This window comes from Chelon labrosus, assembly GCF_963514085.1.
Source record: "Chelon labrosus genome assembly, chromosome: 22".
NCBI classification, from domain to species: Eukaryota; Metazoa; Chordata; class Actinopteri; order Mugiliformes; family Mugilidae; genus Chelon; species Chelon labrosus.
In genome coordinates this window covers 9,566,830-9,590,273 of record NC_140355.1, presented here as the reverse complement: position 1 = coordinate 9,590,273, position 23,444 = coordinate 9,566,830, and positions in this window count along the sequence as shown.

Here is a 23,444-nt window from a genome sequence, read left to right as displayed (position 1 = left end):
TTGAGCTTGATTGACCAAAGTTCTGGGGAAAACAACTAGATGCGCCGACTTCCATGGCCTATCCATTAGATAGTTCAAGATGAAAACTATTTAGCAAGTAGTTTAAACAGCAATGGGAAAAAAAGATGATTTCAATTGTTAAAAATAAATAGAGCTGCCAGTCAGCTGGCAAACTGTGAAAGGTGTGCAATAAGAAAAACACACCAAAAGCTTGGAGATCCTTCACGCGCAGCAATCTGGAGTTGTGTGATTGCAGAACATGTGATCGCAGATAAGGCTGGAGCGAGTCCGCCATGCAGCCGCTGAGTGTTTCACGAATGAGTCATAAAACTTTAAAATCCAATCTAGCACGTGTTGGTGGCCGGTGGACCGATTTCAGAACTGTTGATCGTTTTCTTCTTGTTTTTATTTATTTATTTATTTGTCAGTGTCCTTGCAGCAGTCATTTTGAATCATGTGAAATACCAGGAAACATTACAATAATTAAGTCTGAAAGTGACAAATCCAACATACAGCATATCAGCGTCATGTAGAGACAGGAGGGGGTGAAGCCTATAAATGTTTATTAGATGATATCAGTTTTCAGTAGGATCATCATGCTACAATCTTGAACTGCAAATTGTAATCCCTTTAAATAGTAGTTGGGATATTTTAAAGTGGTGGACTGACAGACAGACAGGCATTGAGAGCCCCACCACAATGGCTACAATCAGCATTCCTCATATGCTGTCGATCTTCACAACTTCCTGGTTTTTATTATCTACACAAATCCTAAGGAATCACAAGCCACACACTGACGCCGGTTGAAGTGAGAACGAAACAAGCAGCACTGATCTTTAAATTCATTTTTGTAAACCATGTTAATTTCCTCACCTTCATAAAAACCAAACCTTTTCAAAAGACTTCTAATATTCAGTTTTTTTTCCTCAACAATGAATGACAAACTCCTAAGGAGCTCATCTACGGAAAACACGAAGGACATCACTTGGTTCTTCCGTTGATGATAGACAGAACTCATATTAAAAGTCATTAGTAGAAGCAACAGTTGAGGGCAACATAAAACAAACTGCTATTACCATCTCATTTAATGGCCTGGAGCTGTTTACCGAGTGAAGAGCAAAACAGAATTAATAAAGCATCTTGTACTTCTTCCAAGACTAAAGCGGTAAGTAAACACAATTTGAATGCAAATTCCTTGGCTGGTGAACACCTGCTAATCAACCATAATTCCATCATCCTATTGACTTAGGGATATAGATGGAAAAAAAAGGCTTTACTTTGTTTTCAGTTGTGTAACCTTAGCATTTTCCTCTCCAGTTTTACGTTTGTAGCTGCGTTCTTGTACCTTTTTGTACTGAACGGTCGACGAAAGGCGAGGCTTTAACATCAGTGTAACAAGAATTCACACTTCAAAGCAGGGCAAGCCCGGGCGTTTGCTCTTCAATAGCACGTCTGGATCCAAGCACTCAACTCAGATATTTAAATGAGCTGGCGGAAATGCGATCCGATATGGCCTCTATTGTGCCTACTGTTACAGGGAAGACTGCACGCACACATACACACACGTACAAACTACAGCACACTGCGCTTATTGTCTTTCTGCGGCGAGTGTCATTAGTGACCACAGCAAGATCTGATTCGCACTAATAACTGGCTGCTATTGCAGTAGTGAAGCCAATAAGCTGAATGTTTTGATTGCCTTCTTGTAATGAATATGCAAAATGATGTTGTCATGTGGGCGGCACGTTCTCCCTCTGCCTGTATGGGTTCTCTCCAGCTTCCTCCCACCGTTCAAAGACATGCTCATTAGGTTAATTGGTGATTCTAAATTGGCCGTAAGTGTACATGTGAGTGTGAATGGTTGTCTGTCTCTCTGTGTTAGCCCTGCGATAGACTGGCGACCTGTCCAGGCTGTACCCCGCCTCTCGCCCGTTGACAGCTGGGATAGGCTTCAGTACCCCCGCGACCTTCCAGAGGACAAGCGGTTACAGAAAATGAATGAATGAATGTTGTCATGCTCTGCAAAGCAGTTATTTGTAAGTATTATATTAGCTTTAATGAGCTATGACTAGACACTGCTCTTTGGTATTTATTTCAGTGAAGAGTCTCTCAAGCTGAATGGCATGAAACATATTTATCTTGAAACCCATGTCTGCAGAGGATTGTCTGGAAGAGCGGCTCAAACAGTGCTGTGCAAACCACAAACACCATGAGACTGTGGCGGGGAATGACAAATTAATGACTGCGCAGAGTCAGTGAGGGGATTGTAATGATTCGAACGATTTCTAAAACGTTACCAATGCATTGTTGCGCAATTGTAACAATTCAGCAAGTTTAATTGATCTGCGGATAGTGCCGTTCCACCTGTTGCGCTCGGGGAGTCTTTCAGACTTAATGACATGAAACGTTATTATTACAGAGGCTTTGTGTGCAGATAATAAAGGAATCAACTAATTCAGGTTTGGATTTCACTGTAACTGCATTCAAGGAGGATTAAGAGCCACACAGGTGGTTCAGATAGCAATATGTGATGCTTTCAAGAGCACTCTGTAACATACAAGACGCTGCTAAAGGGTTTCAAGTCTTATGCAAATTGACTGCACGCTACCAGACATTGACTAAGTAAGTGTGGAATAAGTGCTTAAACTTGCAGTTTTTTTCACTTTATGGAATATAAAAACAACAAACTGAACACGGCATTGATGTATAAGCTTTTAAACTGGTATTATCAAATCAACTGTACAGCTGCAATCAAAATTAAATTATTCAACCTCCATTGTAAATTAGGTTTATCGGAAAAATGTACAAATGAGCAGCTGTTTACAATAAAAACTCAAACAAGCTCAAACAAGCTTAAATAGCTCAACACAACTAATATTACAAGTGGTTTATCCAAATTTAATAATCCAACATTCCTCATGGGAAAAATCATCCAGTTCAATAATATTCTTGGGTTTGTGTGCTGCAACCGCCTTTTTCAAATCCCACCAGAGGTTTTCAGTGGGGTTCAAGTCAGGCGACTGTGATGGCTGCCCTAGTACCTTCCAGTGCTTCTTCTGAAACCAAGCCTTGGTGGACTTTGAGGTCCTGTTGGAAGGTCCAGTGACGCCCAAGCTTCAGTTTCCTCACAGATGGTATGGCATTTTCTCCACACGCTAGTTTTCCAGTGCCAGAGCATCACTGAACCGCTCCCATGCTTCACCGTAGGCAGGGTTTTCTTTTCAGGATTTGCTTATGTCTGCTCCTCCAGACATACCGCTGATCCGTACAAGTTCCAGTTTTGTTTCATCGCTCCCCAGAACAGAATCCCAAAACTTCATTGGCTTATTTATGTAGTCCAAGTGGTGTAGCCACTGTTCCTTTCACTTTACACTTGAAACTATGCTTCCGACTGTATCTCCAGGAGCATTCAGTGCCTTTGCTAGCTTTTTGTAACCTTTTCCTTTGTTTGTGCAAGGCAATGATCTCTTCTCTTGACTCTGCCAAGTTTCTGACATGCAATCAAATGTCACCGTCAACAGTATAGGTTTTTGAGGTGTTCTATCTCATGCATACCTAATTCAACCAACGAAGCCCTTGGCTGGTTGTGGTCTCAGCACACCTGATTTGCAAAAGTGTGCTCTTATGAGGAATCCTCGGCAGTAGTCATTAAAAGTGGCATTCTGTGTTGAATTTGGATGAACCACTTGTAATATTGGTTGTGTTGGGCTATTTAAATAGTTCTTGTTTGATTCGTTTATTGCAAACAGCTGCCAGCATTTTGCCAATAAACCTAATTTGCAGTGGGGGATTTAATAATTTTGATTGCAATTGTACAAGGAATTTGTTCGCTGCATTCAACCCATCCAAGTGAGCACACTTACAGCGGTGGGCAGCCGTGCAGGATGCTCGGGGAACAGTTGTGGGGTTGGGCGCTCAGCCCATGGGCATAGAAGTTAATTTGCATATTTGCCTTAGGGCCACCTGATGAATTTAAGTGTACTCTCCTATTTCTGAACCCCGCTAACCCATGAGGCTAATTTCTGCCTCTTCAGTGTCTAAACGCTCCACTGTGCTAGTGCTTTTCTTAACCACCGTGAACGACCTGGTGCCTGCTATGACCTGAACACTGTAAGAGTCCGAAAGTGAACAAAAATACACCAAGGCTATTAATGAGTGGGAAAATTCTTTGTGTGTTAGCCCTATGCATTTCATCCATGGGTAATATATAAATAAAATGCCATATACGTATGAACGGGGATATTTCAAGATTCTGCCTGAGGTCCAGTCTTTCATCAGTTTTACTGTTACCATGGCAACGGGCCTGGTTAGAGATCTGGGCCTTGTTCAAATGTCATACTTCGACTATGGCATCATCATCTTGCTCGAAGCCTCTCAAAGTGTTTTCTGTCTGTGCTCATGTCACCTACAGATGACAAGACCCCCTTCTCTTCTCCACTTGTTTCCCCTCTAGGTGTGTATATTCAATCGCGCTTTTGTGTGTGTACATGTGTAAATCCTTTTCTTACAGGATGATTGTGATGTGTGGTGTGAGACAAGCTCCGATTGAAAATCAGTGGACGGTGTTCAGGCGCTTTTAAAACTATACTCATAACAGAAAAGAACTTTCGAGTAGCTCATCAAGAACAAAACAAATACAGATCTATTCTTTGTGTTTCTTGAAGACTGGCAGGAAAATGACATGTTTCTTTATTACCAGTGCCTGGCATTGTATTTACCTTTTGAGTCTATCCGTCTGTGTTTGTGTGTCATTAAGACAAAGTGTGGTCCAGGAGACACTTACTGTTGTTACTAACACAAAGGTGGTTTCAAGCACTTTAGAAGGTATTTAGATGTCAGTCTGTGGACGGATGATAGTCACACAATCTGCCCACAATCTGTGCAGGCACAAAACTTTTCATGTGCGCGGCTGAGATCAAAATGGAGGCTGAGTTTGAAGGCCGTTGTGGTCTGGGAACTAATGGGACGGAACCTCGACGTGTTTAAGCTATAATCACCGACTGTATATAAACATGGACAAACCCTTTGTAGGCTGTGGGTTTTCTAAAGTACACTTAAGAAGCAAAATGCGGTGACTATGGTTGTCGCCATCTTGGCAGCGACTGACTTCATGTTACTCCTGGCTAAGTCCAAAGTGGGACAAGAGGTGGAGCATGACTGCTGTTTATCTCTACTGTAAAGAGGGGCATGGAGGTTTTGCATGAGCCAGCCTCAAAGTGGTCATTTGGCCACGGTTATTCATGACAAAAACCCAACAAATAATAACTATCTAGTTGTGGTTTGTTGGTGTTGACCCCTGTGATTGGGCCATCCAAATTCCACAGTACATTTTAGCAGTTGTTCTTTCAAATGGCACACTATTGAGTTACAGTAGTGCAGAGGAAGTTAAATAAGCTCCACTTGTCTTTTTAGTAGGCTAACATCTCTTTTAAACAATGTATCATCCAATTTATGGCACAGTAATGCTGGTTCCATTGGGGTTTGATATTGAAACAAAGAGAGAAGAACGAAATCTTGTCAGGAAATCATTATTGCAGCCCTGAAAAGTAAAAGAGAGGGAACTTTCCTTGTCCCTGCGGAGGTAAAACATATGTAAAAAGTTAATAAAGAGAGCCTTGTGATTTTGATTTAATATGTGTGTATTATTCCAACGCTGCATATAACATTTTTATAGATTCCATTACGCAAACAAGAGGTAATCATAATGTGTTTAAAGCTTTCGTGTGTTAAGACCTCCTCGGTGGCCACGAACATTGTATAACAGCCTACACAAATCACACCCCGTGTAAGGTCCCAGCTGAGGTGCCCTTAAATCCATTTACATTTTGACAGATTGACAGCAGTCTAAACAAGCCTTTGTGTTTCTTTGATATTCTCGTCTGGCTCTCCGCGTGGTGCTGACTAACAACCTTCATCTGCTCCGCAGGAAAGTGTAGGCCATAAGCAACGACAACAGCGATCCAATTCACGCTGCTAGGGGAGCATAATCGCACAGTGTGAACCACATTTTATGAAAGTCGCTTTCTCACTTTCCTGTTCTCCATTTGTCTTTCACTCTCCTTTGCACTCACATTGGGCATGTTACTTCCTGTTTCTTTCTTCCATCCGTGTCTGAATTGTTCTCTCCGAGCAGGGCACTAGAAGATGTGGCAAGGCATTGAAGACCAATAAAACTGAATCAAAGAATAATAGGGAGGGTTGGCATAGAATGTGAGCGAGGGCTGGGATGAAGGAAGAAAGAGAAAGAAATATGAATTAACTTCAAAATCAAGTATAATGAACCAGTCAGGGGGCAGTCGAAAATTCACCATGGAAGACAGACTGCTAATAAATTACAAAAGTTAATTATTTCTTTTCGGCGTTGCTTAATAGGACCACTCTGCATCGTCTGAGGGCAAAAATAAGAGACATGCCTAAATGAATGATTGATTACTAAAAGGGTTATATTATGTTACTGGTTTATAAAAGCTAATATGGAACATACAAATAAAGGAAAAAAAACAGCAACTACCTTCAGACTGTGGTGTGGAAAAGAGTGAAGAACTGATTATTGAGAGATGCCATACTTCATTTTCTTTTCTGACTGACAGCACACTAAACTAGTAGTTATTTATCACCCCTGTGTCTTTACCAGCAGCACTTGAATTACTTTTCTATAGTAAGGTTTGTTGAATTATGAGACTGTCCTCCCATAAAACAGCCCATGTGCCTTTTGTGCAAGATGGGAGCGTTCTGCCTTCTGGGCAATAGATTTAATTTTGATTAGCAATGGAGGTATAGCACAGGACAAGGAAACAGGAAGCAGGCCGCATGTTGCAGTGTTAAGAGTGATGCCAGCAGAGTAGCATGGTGTTTAACATCTATAGCATTGTCTTGTCCCAGTGTTCTTTAAGGTGTGCTTGTGCATTTAAGATGAATATTAATCGCTGATGGGATGTTTTTGTTGCGTTTGGTTGATGATAATGTCGTGCTAACGTGCTTATAACGTGCACAGTTTATGTAGTTTGGTAAACATATATGGAGCGCTAGCATGGATGAATTGCAACCATTGTATTAAAACTGAATGTATGTTTTCATTGATTCAGTTTCACTCCTCATCTGGATCAGCACACTTTACAAGAGTCTCATTTAAACAGGAAGCCTGAAGGCCACATCCTCACTCTTGTGTTGTCGACTGGCTGTATACTGTTTGTTTAGCAACACCAATTGGAGGACTGTTACAGCACTACAATGTCCATGGAGATATGAGGTTGGGGTGGATAGATGGGTCATCGAAACAAGAGTTCCTTTTCGTTTTTTCAACAAATACTATTTCTGTGCTGAGCTGTGATAAGTAGACTGGAAGCAAGCCCGACTTCCCTCGCCCACAAATGTTTGCTGTAGAGGTATTTTTTTTCTCTGTATCGAATGAGAGCTGCCGTCAAAATAAAATCTGAATGGCACGTTACCAGACATACTGAGTCTGGCTATGTCACATTAGCAATGGAGAGACCCCAATACCAAATTTTGAAGTTTCCTGCGAGTATAGGATACGACATGGGATAGTATAGATTAGTGCAAACAAACTAAACATTCATAGTACATGGATTCTGTTAATGACTACTGGTTGCATCAAATCCAACCACTCTTAATACCACTTTACAGCAATGTCTCATACCTATGCTTGTAGAAACTAGGGTTTCCGGCATGCAACACCCATGGCAGCAGGCACAAGTTAGTTTTAGTGCCACGATCAGGTCATTTGTTCAAAAATAGTTTTATGACAAAGAGGCTAATGGCATTGTCTGTTAACATTGCCTTTGTAATTATGTTAGCACCTTGAGGTTAGCATTTAGTTTAAATGACCACTGTCTATGCACACAAAAAAAACATCTGTCCTGGCTGTAGACTGTGATTAATTAAATAGTTAGCATAGTATATAGGTGATTTAAAACAGTTAACTATTTAAAATATGTCTTTGCTACTTAAGTCTACTTAAAAATACTTTACTGTGACTCCAACGAGAAGCAACTCTTTGATGCTGAGAATGCAAAGTTTAAAATGCAAGTTATATTGTGTTTGTCCACTCAAGAAAGTCCTTTAAGTTACAACAGGTGATACAAATTCAAACAAACTTGTTCATTCACTGATATCACTTGCAAACGAACAGATGCTGGATGACTAAGCACTTTTCTACTCACGCTGGAAAATAAATAAATAAGTAACCGAGCAGAAGACTAAGTAGCAGGGAGCAGGGACCAGGCAGACTGCATCACTCCTCACAGATGGCTGTCTGATTCGGCAACATTGATGGAAGACAGGCTGTCATTTTGTGTTACGTGTTTATCATCATTAGCTGAATTGACATGACTCCAGCATTGCTTTTGTCTCGCAGCTTTTTCCCGAATACAAACAGAAACTACTGACTTCTGGCAGACATGCTTCATTGCCACCCTCTCATGAGAGTAGGTATGGTAGAGAATTGCAAAGAGTTGTAGAGGACATATAGTGTTGAGTGTCAATTGTTTTGTGTGTAAGTAGCTAGTTACCCCTTTCTTTATGATGGCTATGAGTATAGTTTGAATAAACTGTCCACACTATACTTTTCTGGGCAGGCAATTGTGGTGGCATTTCTTAGGCTCTATCATGCATTTTTAATGTGGAACACAGCATTTTACAGGCCATGAAAAACTCGACAGTGCCCAGCTCTTGGGCAGCAGTGATGGCAAATTTTAACTTTAGGTTAGGCATGTTAAGAGCTTAACAGTACCATTACCGATGAAAATAGTCTATAATTACCAGCTGCCATGTTAAATGTCTAACTTGTCTTCCATGTATACTTTGCAAAATCCCAATACGTGCTGAGTAAATGCAGCTTCCAATGGTGTCAATTTTACTCGGTCAGTCCTGTAATTGTAAAATCACAAGTTAAAAGGTTAAAGTTGTCGGTAACACATTTAAACGTTGCCTGAAAGCACCATTTTTAACCAAACCGTATATTTACAGTATTACTAAAACTTTCTGCTTGTAATCAAAGCGCAGCTTTGCAGAGAGGGTACAGAGGCTTGCAGTTATAATATTATGTCGGTCTCAATTATGTCTCCAAAAGAGGTGTGACTCATCAGAGAATGGACGTGGGTCTTCTGAGGGCGTCCTGTGGTGTCAGCAGAATGTTGTTAGTGGGGGGCTTTGGGTCGTATGGGTTGAGGGGAGGTGCCTCTGTGGATCTCTCTTCTTCCAGTGCATCCCACAGATACTTGATATTCACTTCTCATGTCAGTGGTATTAATGTTGTGGCTAATCGGTGTATATTGGAAGTTAAGGTCATTTTTACAAATGTGCCACAAGTGCACATTCATTGTTCACAAAATGAATGATCAAGGGACAGAAGACGATTAGTATTGTTAGAAAGCAGGGTTGTTAAAACGGAGAGTTAGTTCTATAATCTTTCCTCTGAGAAACTCTGAGAGTTACGATCTTATACTTACTCTGCTTCTTTTCATCTTCTTCATATCTCCCACTCTGCTCTGCTAGTTCACTTGGGGTATTGCCTCAATTTGTTGTTTATCTGACTTTGGCTGTGTTTCGTGTATTGTAGTTACTTCCTTCTTAAACTTTTTTAGGTTGTTGTTTGATGTACAGTAACTCTTCTTTTCTCCTCCCTTCTCTTCTCTTGTCCTCTGGCTGTCTGACAAATAATACAATAATTAGTTTGTTCTTTGCACACTCTGTACTCTTACATCGCCGCACATTTGACACTCACTCCAAGCAACAAAAAGCGCTTTTGCGGATATGCTTGTACCAAAGAAACAATAATACAGTAATACCACTGAAAGCACGTGGAAGGAAAAGCAAGAAAGTTCCATACTGAGGTTGGGAAGGTGACCTAGCAGAAGTTGTAATCTTCAGCTGCTGAAAGTTGTGTTTATTTCTGACTGTGTGAGCCTCTGACGCAAACAGTCACTCTCTCACAGGGTCACTAATGCAGCCGCTCTATGCTTTTCATTTCACACGAAGGCAATTGTTTATCCAATGTTTACAGGCCCTCCTCACCTCTATCTCTTGACTCCCTTTCTCTCCCCGTCTCACTCTATTCCCGTCATTCTTTCTTTGTTCTCTCCGTTGCTCCGTCAGCCGTCCAATAATGGAGTGGTTGTCAGCCGTGGTTCACCATGTGCGACAGGTGTGTGCTAAGTGCCTAATGTTGCCTATCATTGCTCCTGTCACCAGCGCCTCCATTGCACTCACAGCGCTTCATATCCAGGTGGAGAAATTCATATCAACACACTTGGATCTGTTTGTGATTGGCTGCTTGTACCCCCACTGCTTGACAATACACACCGGCACACAGGTAGTGAGGATTCACATAAATAAAAACACTTCTCTACTGAATCGTACCCTGACTTTCTACTTTATAAACCTATCAACCGCGAGATTAAAGAGTGCTCCATCCCCTAGGGACAATTTTCCATCATCATCATCATCCTCTCAGACACCAAGAGGGTTTGAATCTATTTTACAAACTCTGCAGCAGCCTGGATGTTTTGGAAAACTGGCCAAGAACAACAAATGGGAGCTTTTAAAGAAGAAGCCACAGAAAATAGGAACCTATCAAAAACATTATTATGGTTTATGAATTCACCTTGAGCTCTGTGTAACAAATAAATCATGCAGCTTTTATCTCCCCAACCACTCTCCACAAATTGTATTTTTCTACCCACATGATCAAGAACCAATTGCCTCTCTTACTTTTCAAGCTCGGTTTTATTTGCAGCTAATGCTGTGCTGTTGTGTTTTGCTGTCACTGCATTTTGCGAGCTTGCATTCTTACATTCAGGTGAATCCTTTTTTGATCAAATGCATTTATCATTCGAAGTCCACATCACTCCAAGGCAACAGGTTGTTTTATATGATGATGCTGCAAATACAATGCAAGGTTAAAAAATATATATAACAAATGTTTTACCTTGACTTAATGAAGCGGTTAGTCTGGAAGCCACGCATATACTTTCGGCATAACGTTGGAGTCACTCCGTTGGGAATGGATCATGCTCCAGCAAAGATTTGCTGGGCCTTTCAAATTTTTGTTTCTGCGGGCTTTATGGGGTGATGATAATCAGAACAGTATCCACATCATCTGCACTGTAAAAACTGTCACTTAGATCTAACTCAAAAAAATTAAGGCAACATTTTCCGACCACTTTTTCGAAGTTTAGCGAACTAACTAGTAAGTTGAGTAAGGAGAACCTAATAATATGCATTTGACTGTATGCTAAAATATTAAGTAGCATTTGCAAACAATGGGCAAGAAATTGAGTAAATCAATGAAAAAGCATCCGTATATGAAACTTAATTAAATTAAGTAACATGAAATTAAAAATTAATAACTCATGTACTCTATTTTATTATTTTTTATTTATTATTTCTTTGTTTTAGTTAGCATTTTCATACATTTAACAAATAAAGAGAGATATCAATTTTGAACATTTATTAAATCACTACCATATCCAAACAGTGGTAAGTAGAAAAACCAAGTACATCCATATTCAGTGCATAAAAGAACATGAGCTTATAATGTGCTGCTTAGGAAAACACCATAAGTACATAATAAAAACATTTCTACATTAACATTAACACTTTTGCAACAATTTACAAGCATGAACATCTGACCTCATATTAGCAGAACACCTTTAAAAGATATTAGCAGAGCATTTAAAACAACATGGGCCATCTAAATGAATGCATGGCAAGGCGTGGCTGTGTCCAAAGGTCCTTCACCACAGATCCAACTTTAGGCAATAATCCAAAACATCATGTAAAACCCCCACTGACTTTTTGTGATGATATCATCATATATCAAGAGGAAGGATGGTAATGCAAATAACAAGTTAATCAAAAATCTAACTTAAATGGCTTCAAAACGTATCAACAAAGTTAATACACATCAAGAAATCTGGGTTAGGCATTTTCAATCAGCAAATACACAGAAAAATGAAATTATGCGTACAGGGGCGGAACAGTGGCAAGGTGGTTAGCAGCACTGATGCCTCACAGCGAGAAGGTCCCGGGTTCGAATCCATGGTCCGACTGGGCCTTTCTGTGTGTAGTTTGCATGTTCTCCCTGTGTCTGCGTGGGTTCTCTCCAGGTTCTCCAGCTTCCTCCCACCGTCGAAAAGACATGCTGGTTAGGTTCATTGGTGATTCTAAATTGGCCGTAGATGTGTGTCTCTCTGTGTTAGCCCTGTGATAGACTGGAGACCTGTCCAGGGTGGACCCCCGCCTCTCGTCCGATGACAGCTGCGACCCTTAACAGGAATAAGCAGAAGATTAACATAAGATGAATGAATGAATTTTGCGTACAGTACATGGTGAGCATACACTTGTTAAGCTGTAAAACTGGTATATTCAAATCAGTGCTGATAATCCATGTTTGCAGCCGATGGGGCCTCTCAGTGAAAAGGTGTGTTAGTGGAACAACTGGGATGACTGACAAATGTGTGAATGTACCACAGTGGGACCAACAGACACTGTTGGATATCCATAGCAAAGCTTCTTGTTATCTGGAGTTACACCTGGAGGAGTACTACTGTTTATCTGTTACTGCAGGCGGGAAATGTGGCTCCGTGCTAAGGTGCAGGGAGCTCCGCTGGTTGAGAATACTGTATATTGTATTATGGTGCCGGGACGCCGTGGTAGTTTGCACTGCTCACCACAAGCTAATGACTGTTAAATGCCGACCCTTCGGGTCATTCCACACTAAGCCATTGTGCGGATAAACGGTAATGTTCGCCACTGTTTATCGGGTATGTGACAGTCACCACCAACATGTGTGTGTGTGCCAGACAGACAGTAAGGAAGTCTAAGCAACGATAATGTTTTTTTTTTTTTTTTAGAAGTTACGCACTATCTGTATGAAATAAACTACTGCGCAAATACATAACTTGCTTATCATAAAACGCGCACAGGTATAGACAGTAGCTAGCTAGCTAGCTAGCTAACTGGTTGAAGGTCACGAACTGTTGTGTATATTTGAAATGGCGTTGGTGGCCGCTAATGTAGCTAGCATAATGTAGGAAACAGAGTAATGCCTTTGCAACAAGCGCAATACAGTCATGTTAATTCGGACAAAATCTAACTTTGAACAATAAAAATAGTTACTTACCTGAGGTGGGTGAAGTATTTTTTATCCGCAGGCTCAGTGAAAAACGTGCGAAGCTACTCAGAGAAGATGAAGATTCTGTCCGGGCTCGTTCTTCCGTTGCAGGTGGGCGGGGCGTGTCGTTCTACGTCTGACATAAGCTTTAAAACTGAGTTTTGTGAAATTAATTTATGGTGTAATCCAATGAAATTAATTTTATTATAGAAAATATTAAGTTACGAAAATATACACACGTTTTACTTAGCGTTAACTCAAAAAACAAAGAAAACAAAAAGAAATCAATTTGTTGGAGTAAATATAGTTTTAAAAATAAAGTCATATCGACAATGCCACTGAGAGGCTTTTTACAGTGTGAGTTTGTTTACAACAAAATTACTCTGGCTGTTTGTTGGATTATGCTGTTGCATGCATTTATTTTCAGTTAATTACATCAGTATAAGCAGTAGCAGTAGTTCCAAAATATCTATATATAACTAAAAGTACCATGTAACTAACATCCCTCTACATGCATCCCCAATAAATCCCAAAAGTCTTTTAACGCTGTAGTTTTTTTATTGCAAGAGAAGCCTCTCCTCAGTTTTTTGCAACTCCTGAGTCGCATAGATGTGTCCTATTTAGATGACATCCGCTTCACCTTGCATAGATCCTCACAAATGGTGACACAATGAGTCCAGAACGGATGCAAGTTCTTGATCAAATCCAAAGTAGATTTTATACCAGACCCTCCATCACCCCCCCCCCCAACAACAGCAGAGGACAAGCAGGCACAGAAAATGAATAAATGAATGAATGTTAAGTTAAAAAAGTTAATGTTAAGTTAAAAAGCTGGATTCCTCCTTTAGAGTTCCAGTGTCTCTGAAGAGCACTGAATTTGTTCTGGTGGCATCTAAAAGAAAATATGGATATGGAATATCGCCCCCACTAACAACATTCTGTTGCCAGACACCACAGGACACCCTCAGAAGGCCCATGTCCATTCTCTGATGAGTCACAGCTGTTTTGGAGGCATAAGGGAGACCTACACAATATTAGGAAGGTGGTCATAATGTTATGCCTGATCGGTGTACAGCGCACTGTTCACTCACACACAAACTGTATTCTCTTGGTAGTTTAGTCCCATCCACATTCCTCTCTTCTCCGAACACTTTAAGTAGAAACTGACAGTGATTAAGGACATAAAATCCTAAAATATTAGATGATAATATTGGTTTATTTGTGAAAGAAACTTTAGTAACATAATATAAAGATTAGGTTTTTCATGTTTTCCATTCTGTATCAGCATAGGTGTACCCATCTGCACCAGACATGCATACAGTTAGAAACTAATGTCTGCACTCTACATGCAGCATGACTGATGATAACCCCCCCACAGTCCCTAACACAATGCTCCGTTAAAGATATTTAGTGTAGATTATGGGAAGACAATGGCATCGCTTTGGAATATATCCTGTAAAAGCACATAGTATCTCTGCAGGGCTTGAAAAGCACTGAGGTATAAAATTGGCAGGTGTGTGGGGGTTTTGATCAAATGGAGTCAAGCGCCGATGCTTGCCAGTATACTTAATCTAAAATGACAGCACCGTCTTTCATCAATTTGTCACACTTGTACACTCAACTACACAGTATACATACACTCAAGACGCTTAGACACAATCATATTGTGCCTATATGCTCACCCTCCTGTTGATAGTTAATGCAGGTGCCATTCAACCAGCAAAACACATCTGAAGACACTGCTCCCATTTTACTTAAGTGTAAATGACACAGCCTGATACAGGGCAGAATTAATCCGTTACTCACCGCAACAGGCACCTGATGTTTCATAAACAGAGCACGGTATATTTAGACTTTAAGCCATTTTAATCTCTCCAGCTGGACCAGACCTGGATCTGGTAATGAACATTTGCCCGGCTGGTCCCACTCAGAATTTACCCAGAGTTCATTGCTCCTCGCTGTGGCATTAAACAACAAACTGCTAGCAGAGAGAGACAAAGTTCAGCGGCCTGCTCAACTGTGAAATAGACTTCAAATTGCACATAATTACTGCGTAATGAGCTCAATGCGTTCTATACAAGACCCCTACAATCATATTGAATTAATTAAAGTTTTAATTACCAAATCACCGTAGGGTATTTGTATGCTTAGAAAAAAGGATTGAGAAGCTTTGATCCTGGCTGTTTTAAGGCGTTATCTTCCACTTTTTTCATTACCGTAATTTATTAGCATATTCAAAACAATGAAATAATACGGCCTTTAAGTTTCTTGTCAGCAGGTTCCTTTCACTCATCACGAGTCTGGGGTGTAGGTTTGTAATCTGAGGTCTTGATTAAGATCATTAAGCTTCACGTTCATTTTGGTGCATTAATGGCCTCAAAATGCAAAACAACACAACAACGGACCCGTCATCAGGTTTTGCTGTTTCACCTGTCATCAGGCTCTGTGACTGAGGTTAAAGGAGCTGATGTTATGGAGGACATTATAAACTTTCCATTCCACAGTTTGCTAGCAAGAATTAATGTTATTATTAGCAACTTCATTTCAGAAGCAACGGAAAACTAACTTTTTAATATGAAATAATTGGAGATAATTATTATGGTGTGCTGAAAATGTTTGATCTGCGGCTGATTCTGCTGTATTCCTAATTTTGTTTCTGTTAATCGCTCGTGTATTGGCAGCAGGGACATAGTTATAACGCCAGAGTTTGCCAATGCAAAATAAAAAAGGACAAGGTAGTTTGGGAGCAAACAGCTGCCTGGTATCATCTGGCAGCGTAACACGCCAAGTCATGTTGCTAGGTATCAGTACGTGTAATGTTAATGAAGGACAGCCTATGTCCTTAGCCCTAACTCTAAGCATCTCATTTAACGCCATAAAACAGGATGTAAAGAGCATAGCAATGACACACAAGAGGTACAACAAGGAAAGTTAAAGTCAGTTAAATCTAATGTATTTGTATTATTGAATTTTCCAGTAAAACATTTGATATGTATGGTGCAATAAATCAAAATGAAACCTGTCATTTTTTTTTAGACCATAACAAATGAAATGGAATTTGAATGGCTCTATTCAAAATCCATGTGATCTAAAGACTTACCAAGGCATCTGTTATTCTGCAGGCATAACACAGGCCCACTCGATCAATCCGAGGCACGTCATCTAGAGATAACCCTGCACTGTGACCTAAAAGACGCAGCAGTACACATGCTGGTGTTTGAAGCTACTCACACACAAGAGATGAAACCTTTTCCAGTCTGCTTAGGTACTAATGAATTTAATTCCACTTCCATATGTGGCTTTAAAGAGTCACTTCATCACTGTCATAGAGTGACAGGTCTGTTTTACACTGAGGTTGTCTGCGATCCACATCAGCCTCACCCAGACAATGACCCCTCAGCACTTCCATTCCACCTCGTCCCACAACCGCCCTAAAAACACACACACAGATTTCAATTTTTCCCTCTACTCATAGCCTTCTATTTGAGTGCCCCCATGTTGGGACGTTAATGTAAGGGTTGTTGAATTGCCTTTTCTTGTTTCAGGTGTTTCACCGTGCACCCTTCAAACTCGCTTTTGATTTGCTGATTTCGTTGCCATGGTAGTGTAATGTGCAGCATGGAGCGCATAACTGTAAAATGTGTAAAAAAAAAAAAAAAGAGAGAAGCACTTTTTGCTGTCTCCTGAACTCATGAAAGCCGCATTGAATGCGAGTGAATTGTCTCTTGCTTTCTTTATTGTTCCATTCAACTGCTACTCTCTCAAAAAGTGGAAAATTGCTGAAATTATTTTAGAGTTAGAGGCAGAAGATGGATTTATAAGTTACAATAAAGTACTTAAGAGTTTGTTTTTCATTCTTTGGGCTTTCAGTATAAAATCCTTTCACAAAGAGCGTAGCATACTTTAGACATGGAAGAAGAACAGGGAGGCACGTCATTCATGTGCTTTATAGAGCATTAAAGACCAGTGACCGTGAGCTTTGGGCAGTGACCGAAAGAATGAGATCCTTGATACAAGCAGCCAAAATAAGTTCCTTCTGTCGGGTGGCTGGCCTTTCTCAAGGTAGGACATTCGGAGGGAGGTTGGACAACTGTGCGTTCAAAGAAGTCAGTTTAGGTGCTTTAGATATCTGATTAAGATGCCTCCCAGGTGAATACCTTTGAAGGTTATCTGGGCATGTCCAACTGGTAAGACTCTCCGGGATCAACTCAGAAAACACTGAAGAGATTATCTTATCTGGCTTTATAAGACCTCAGGATCTCCCCAGAGGAGCTGGACAACATTGAGGAGCAGGGGAATGTCTGAACTGTCTTGTTTAGCCTGCTGCCACCTTGACCCAGTTCGTGGATAAGCGGCAGAAAATGGATGGATGTTGGTTTAATGACAGACGAAGGACAAGAGACACTGCCGTTGACATATGACCAGACCAAAAGCTGTCACAGTCTGACTAGGAGTGGATTAAAGTCATTAGCCTGGAGTCAGAGGATGGCCCGAACCTTTCTGTAGGTAATGGGAGACAAATAATGTTTTGTGGTGTAACACAACTCATCATGACACAGCACTGCATCAGGACTACAATGGAGATGTTAAAGCAATAGTGATAGCCACCTCCACATAACCAGCACCTCTTTCTATGATTGTATGTTATATTGTCCTCGCTGTTTAATCCCAGTATACATAGTATGGTCACTGTGGGAAGCGCTCTCAGTGCACTCAATGCAAATGCTAACATTGCGATGCTAACCGTGTGTAATATTTGTACAGAGAGGAAACATGAGTTAAGTTATTCAAACTCATTGTGTCTCCTTATTCTTAAAATTTTAGATTAACTACCTCTGCTGGTATTTACCTTTCCATAGCTCTGAGATATTTGTGTTTATGTTACTGTTACATGGCACACAGATCGCAACATTTTATTGTTTTATCAAAAATGTCAACTCTCTTGCTCTTTCCCTGGCATTGACAGCTAACTTCAATGTTCACGTCAGTCGCGACAGACACTGATAGAGATCATCTAAACGGACTAATGAGAGGCCAAAGTCAGAAAAAAAAAAGTTGTTATGGTAGAAGCTGCTGAAGTAGAAGGCATTTTCTGTTTAGCTACGTGTGTCTCACCACTGCTACCGAATAATGAGGCCCCTTGTGAACAAGAGGTTTAAAGAGAAACAATAGCCTTTTTTCTTCATTATGGGAATATTTACGCTTTAAAAACATGAAATAACATGCAACATAAAACCAACTACAGCATCATTATTATTAGAGAAGTTGTCAGGGTTTTCAGCTGAAGTCAAACTTCTACTCAATGTGTAAAGTATCCTTTATGAGAATATTATAAATATGTTTTTCTATTGTTAAATATATATTTTTTTTACTTAATGTGTGAAATGAGTTTTTTCTTGGAAAGCAACACAGTATGTTTCTCATTAAAATGGTGCGGAGCATCTGAAAATAAACAAATGCACAAAACACATCACAGCATGCCACATCTTGGGCACTCTGTGTCGTTTGGGAGCTACAGCTTGATAAAATTAAAAAACGGTATAGTATGGAAGGAAGAGAAGTCCTCAGTTTCTTTGCTGTGCTCGGTGGTCTGAAGACATAATGAATTTACATTTCACTTTGAGTTCTATCACCGCTGTGCAGAGGCATTAACAATATAAAAGGTACTACTGTGATGATTTGTTTCTCTGCGTGTACTTGAAAGGCCCCTTGTGAACACTGGAAATGAAGTAAGTTTTTTCGTCTGAACATCCATAAGAAAGAGCTATGCATCCGTTTCAAGAAATCAATTACTTATGCTGCAGGCAAAATTTAATGTATCACTGGGTGGTGTTGTAAGTCTTTCAGCTTATACACTGCAGTGATTAATTGGAGCAGTTCATCTGCTGGGGGCTGATTGGTGAGTCGTTTAACTGTCAACAAACCTACACACGCACAAGCATTTGATATACGCAAGGACATTTATGTGTGCGACCGTCTCCTGTAACCTGGAATGACATTCAGGATGAGGAGGGACTATATTTTTCCGTCTCTGAGTGTGAACAAACAGCCTCTCTTGCTTTCTCTGCTCCGAGGTACCGTAATTCAGGCGTCAGTCAGTTTTCTCTGTCAGACTGTGACTGCATTTTTTGAGGAATCCTGTGGGACGTACAGAGGTGCCATTACTGCTGCCGGCAGCCATATGGTCCCTGGACAAAAGTAATCAGTGAAGTTCACATTTTGGCATTAAGTCAATTCCAAAGCGAGTGCCGGGTTCCAAAAAGGACCTTCAATACCTGGAGAGTGCATTGCTCAGTGACATTAGCTGGCATTTAGAATTCTGCAATGATGATATAGTATATTATGGTCTAACTAACTAGTATAGATTACACATATCATAAGTAATCTATTGCAATACTGTGAATCCAGCATTAATATAACTTTTCCTGTGGTATCTTTTGGCTTCGAAAAGGTAAAAGGAATGAGAGCTCTTATTTGTTTTAACAAGAAATTGAATAAAAGGCTTTCAATTTGATTCAAAACTCACCATATCAAATACTTGATCCATTTTTATATACTCACTCTTGGCTAAAGAAACAGAAACAGAATATCATCAAATTCAGCACAATTGCTCATTTCATTTACTTCCATTCTGTCACTGAAGCCGCGTGGCTGTTTATTGTTTATTGCAGAGCCATAACATAAAGATATTCATAGATGCTGTTTGCAAGCTCACAGGTTACACACTACATCTGTGTTTGAGAAAACAAAAGCAAACAAAGCATCTTTACAGTGTAAAAACGAAATTATTAAGCTTCGCTTAAAGCCACAGTGCGAAACCTGTGTCTCCCCCTTCAGGCAATAACAGCAATTACACTCCCCACTGAGGAACACCCACATCAATGTTAATCATCACGTTTTATTTATAAGACTGTAGTTTTTGGAGGTTTTATTTCTTCATATCTGGAGCATCATAAACCTTTCACAATTGTGTCCTACATTGTATGATATTATTTCAGACCAGAGAAGGTGAACTTACATTTGTAACTCTTGCTTTTGTGGCCACAGGCTGTGCCTAACTCATAGTTGATATATTCATAGGCATACCTGCTGCCCTCTGGCAAACAATCATTGCTGGTTTGTTTTAAAACTCCAGTATACTGAGAGAGAGAGTTCTTTACCTAGGGCTGATTAGCTTTATCAGCATAGTTTGAAATAGCTTGGCAAGGGCTTGTATGTAACAGATGCTCAGTTATAGGTAAAAGTTGTTAGCTTTCAGCTCAACATTGCAGATTTTCCTGTGCTGTCCCTCATCTGCCATTGGAGACTCATCGCCACACCCCTTCGAAGGACCATTTGGTTGAGGTTCCTATTTAAACGTCATGCTGACACCACTCTGGGACAGCTGGAATTGAACTCCAACAGTTCGCCCAACACCGGTGTACCAAACACTGTATTTAGACTTGTGCTTATCGTTGGTATGAATTACCTTAGAAATATTTAGTTAGTGAGAACTTTGTCATTTAAGCACTTTGTTTTGCTTGCCTAGGAGCTGGACTTTTCACTTAAACACCTTTTGGTTCCCTCTATCTAGATATTGCTTGTATAGCCACATTTAGGATTGCGGTTTATTGATGTGGTGCAATTTTGGATAAGGAGTTAGGTTTTCTTTTGAGATTTCATTTTTAGAAATGACCCAGCCTATATGTTTAGTTTCGTTTTGTTTTACTAATTTCTTTGTTTTATTCAACACCCTTAGTCCTGCTCTTTCCGTTAACCTCAATCATACACAATAAACCTTAACAACAAGCCAATTCAATCTGGTTTAATGTTGCTTCCCTCACCCCTAACAGAGCTGTGTACAATTGTACACAGGGACACTTATTAAAGCTGATTGGCACATCCTGAAAATATTAAAGACAGCTTTGTCCTCCTGTGGTTAAAGACATCGCCCGCTTTCACTGAAATGGAGTCGCACCACTGCCAACTGCCCGCTTCTTTATTTGCCTTCGGTGGCGTGGTTGATGCCAGCAACAGTAAACAGAAAAGTTGTTGAGAAGCAGGTCTATTAATGAGCAGGCTACTAACCTAAGTGTGTTTCAGTCATCAGTGCTGCCCCGTGCCACACAGCGAAAAGTATAATTCATGCTGCTGTGTGACTATTTGGCTGTGCATTTTGACAGTTCCACCTTCATTTTCAGGAGGTAAAAACTTCAGTAGACAAACCAGTGTGTAAAATTTGTATGTGCCTGTGCACATTTTTGACCATCTGTCATCCGTCCTGGGGGTGGATCTATCACTGTTTGTGTCCCAGGACAGAGGCAAGCTCAGATATCTCACCTTCAGAAACAACGTAATGAAATGCCTCAGACAAAGCCGTTTGATGTGCTCGTATAATTCTGCTCCGTTGCCAACAAAAGCAACAATAGAGCGGCATATTGCACAGGAAAAAAAATCAAAGGGAACAGATTGGTGCTTGATGTAAGAGGTTGGAGAAGGCAGGAAGAGAATCATAATCTGATATATACATGATGCATAAACTTAATAAATAAATTCTAAATTCAGTCCTTAGTAATAAATCACTGTTAACAGAAGGAAAGTATGTCTGACTGTTAAGCTGTTGTCGAAATTTCAGCTCCAGAACTCACTCTGCAGTTTTTCTGTTCGGCTATAAGGTGGTCAGTGGTTTTAGTGGCAGTTACTTAATTAACCACAGTACACTTACAAGGTAATGCCAAGGACCTTTCTTCCATTTAAAGACAATCTCCAAAATGTTAATTTGAATAAATGTCAAGTCACTATCACTTAATGAGATCAATCAATGTTGACTGAGTTCTTGACACGCTGATGGAAACATGCCAATGTTTGTATATCTGCATTATAATAAATTGAGTGTGTGTTTTTATGCTAAATCATAATTAGGCAATAGCTGATAAATTAACTGATTGCTGCTAATGCAAAGTGAACACTTCCTACTGTTGCAGGATCACATTAAAAGCATTTAACGGGTAAAACACAATTTGTCCTTGATAATTAAGTAATCACGGGGAATGCCATTTGTTTTATACTCGTGCTATTATTTTGGCACTCTTTGATAGCTGATCCTTTTGAAATATTGCAGGGAGTAATGGAACGAGAAGGGGCAGCCACAGTGAGCTGTTAGATGAAGAGCTGCAGGCGACTCGCTGCACACCTCCAGCTTCTCAGTGCGATAACCAACTCCTTTCACCGAGCCTTGTTTTCTATAGAGTCAGGTTGTACGCAGCATAAAATCAGATCGTGGTTGTTCACAGTCTGATGGAAAAAAGCCAATCAAGTACAGTGTTTCCCTCAAAATTTCATGAGTAGTCGCCGTTATGTCACATCCTGTTTCTATAGCATCGGATAACTAATTGACGCAAGTCCCATCGACTAACATGGAGGAGGTGGAGCTTATGACCTATACTGCAGACCAGCATGTCTTTGGACAGTGGGAAAAAGCCGGAGTACCCAGAGAGAACCCACACAGACACAGGGGGAACATGCAAACTCCACACAGAACGGCCCAGTCGAACCCAGAACCTCCTTGCTGTGAGGTATCGGTGCTAACCATCACACTACTGTGCCGCCCAGAGAGGATGCAATAAATCATTCTATTGTTAGGCCTGAAGTTTGTAGACCTCTGCACCAGATAAAGATGAAATCTGAGATCTTACTTTAATACACCGTGGACATGGCATTATTATTTCATGCCATGTGTGTTCTGTGGCATAGAGAGAAACCATACTGTCTGATTTGTATGTATTCTTGTATTATACTGCAGGCATCTGCAACTTACACAAGAAGACAGAAGCTGGTATACAGAATGTAAATGATGTGTTTTCAAGGTTCTAAGGATTCATGGCTTTGCACATATTTCACAGAAGACTATTTGCGTTCACAGCGGTTCATCTGTTCATCTGTTTAGTCCTTGAATTTGGTGAGAGATGCTGAATTAAAATCAAAAGTACCACTCTGACGTGTGAATAAATAAAAAGGTGCACTTTAGCATTATTGACCTTTTTATGATTTTGCACTTAACTGAACATGATCCAAATTAATTTGCATAACCTTTAAAGGTTTCTTGAGATTCTTGTCTTTTAATGGTAAGAGATCTAAAGTCCTTTAAACCCAGTGTCCAATAAAGCGCAAACACCAGAAGGCTATCTTCTAAGCCTTATTTTTTATTTTATTTTTTTAATGATGATGCAAACTACAGTTTCTAGATGGTACACGCTGCAGGAGGCTCAGTGGTTACCACCGTAGCCTCACAGCAAGATGTTTATAGCCTTGAACCCAGTGAGTGTTTGGAATC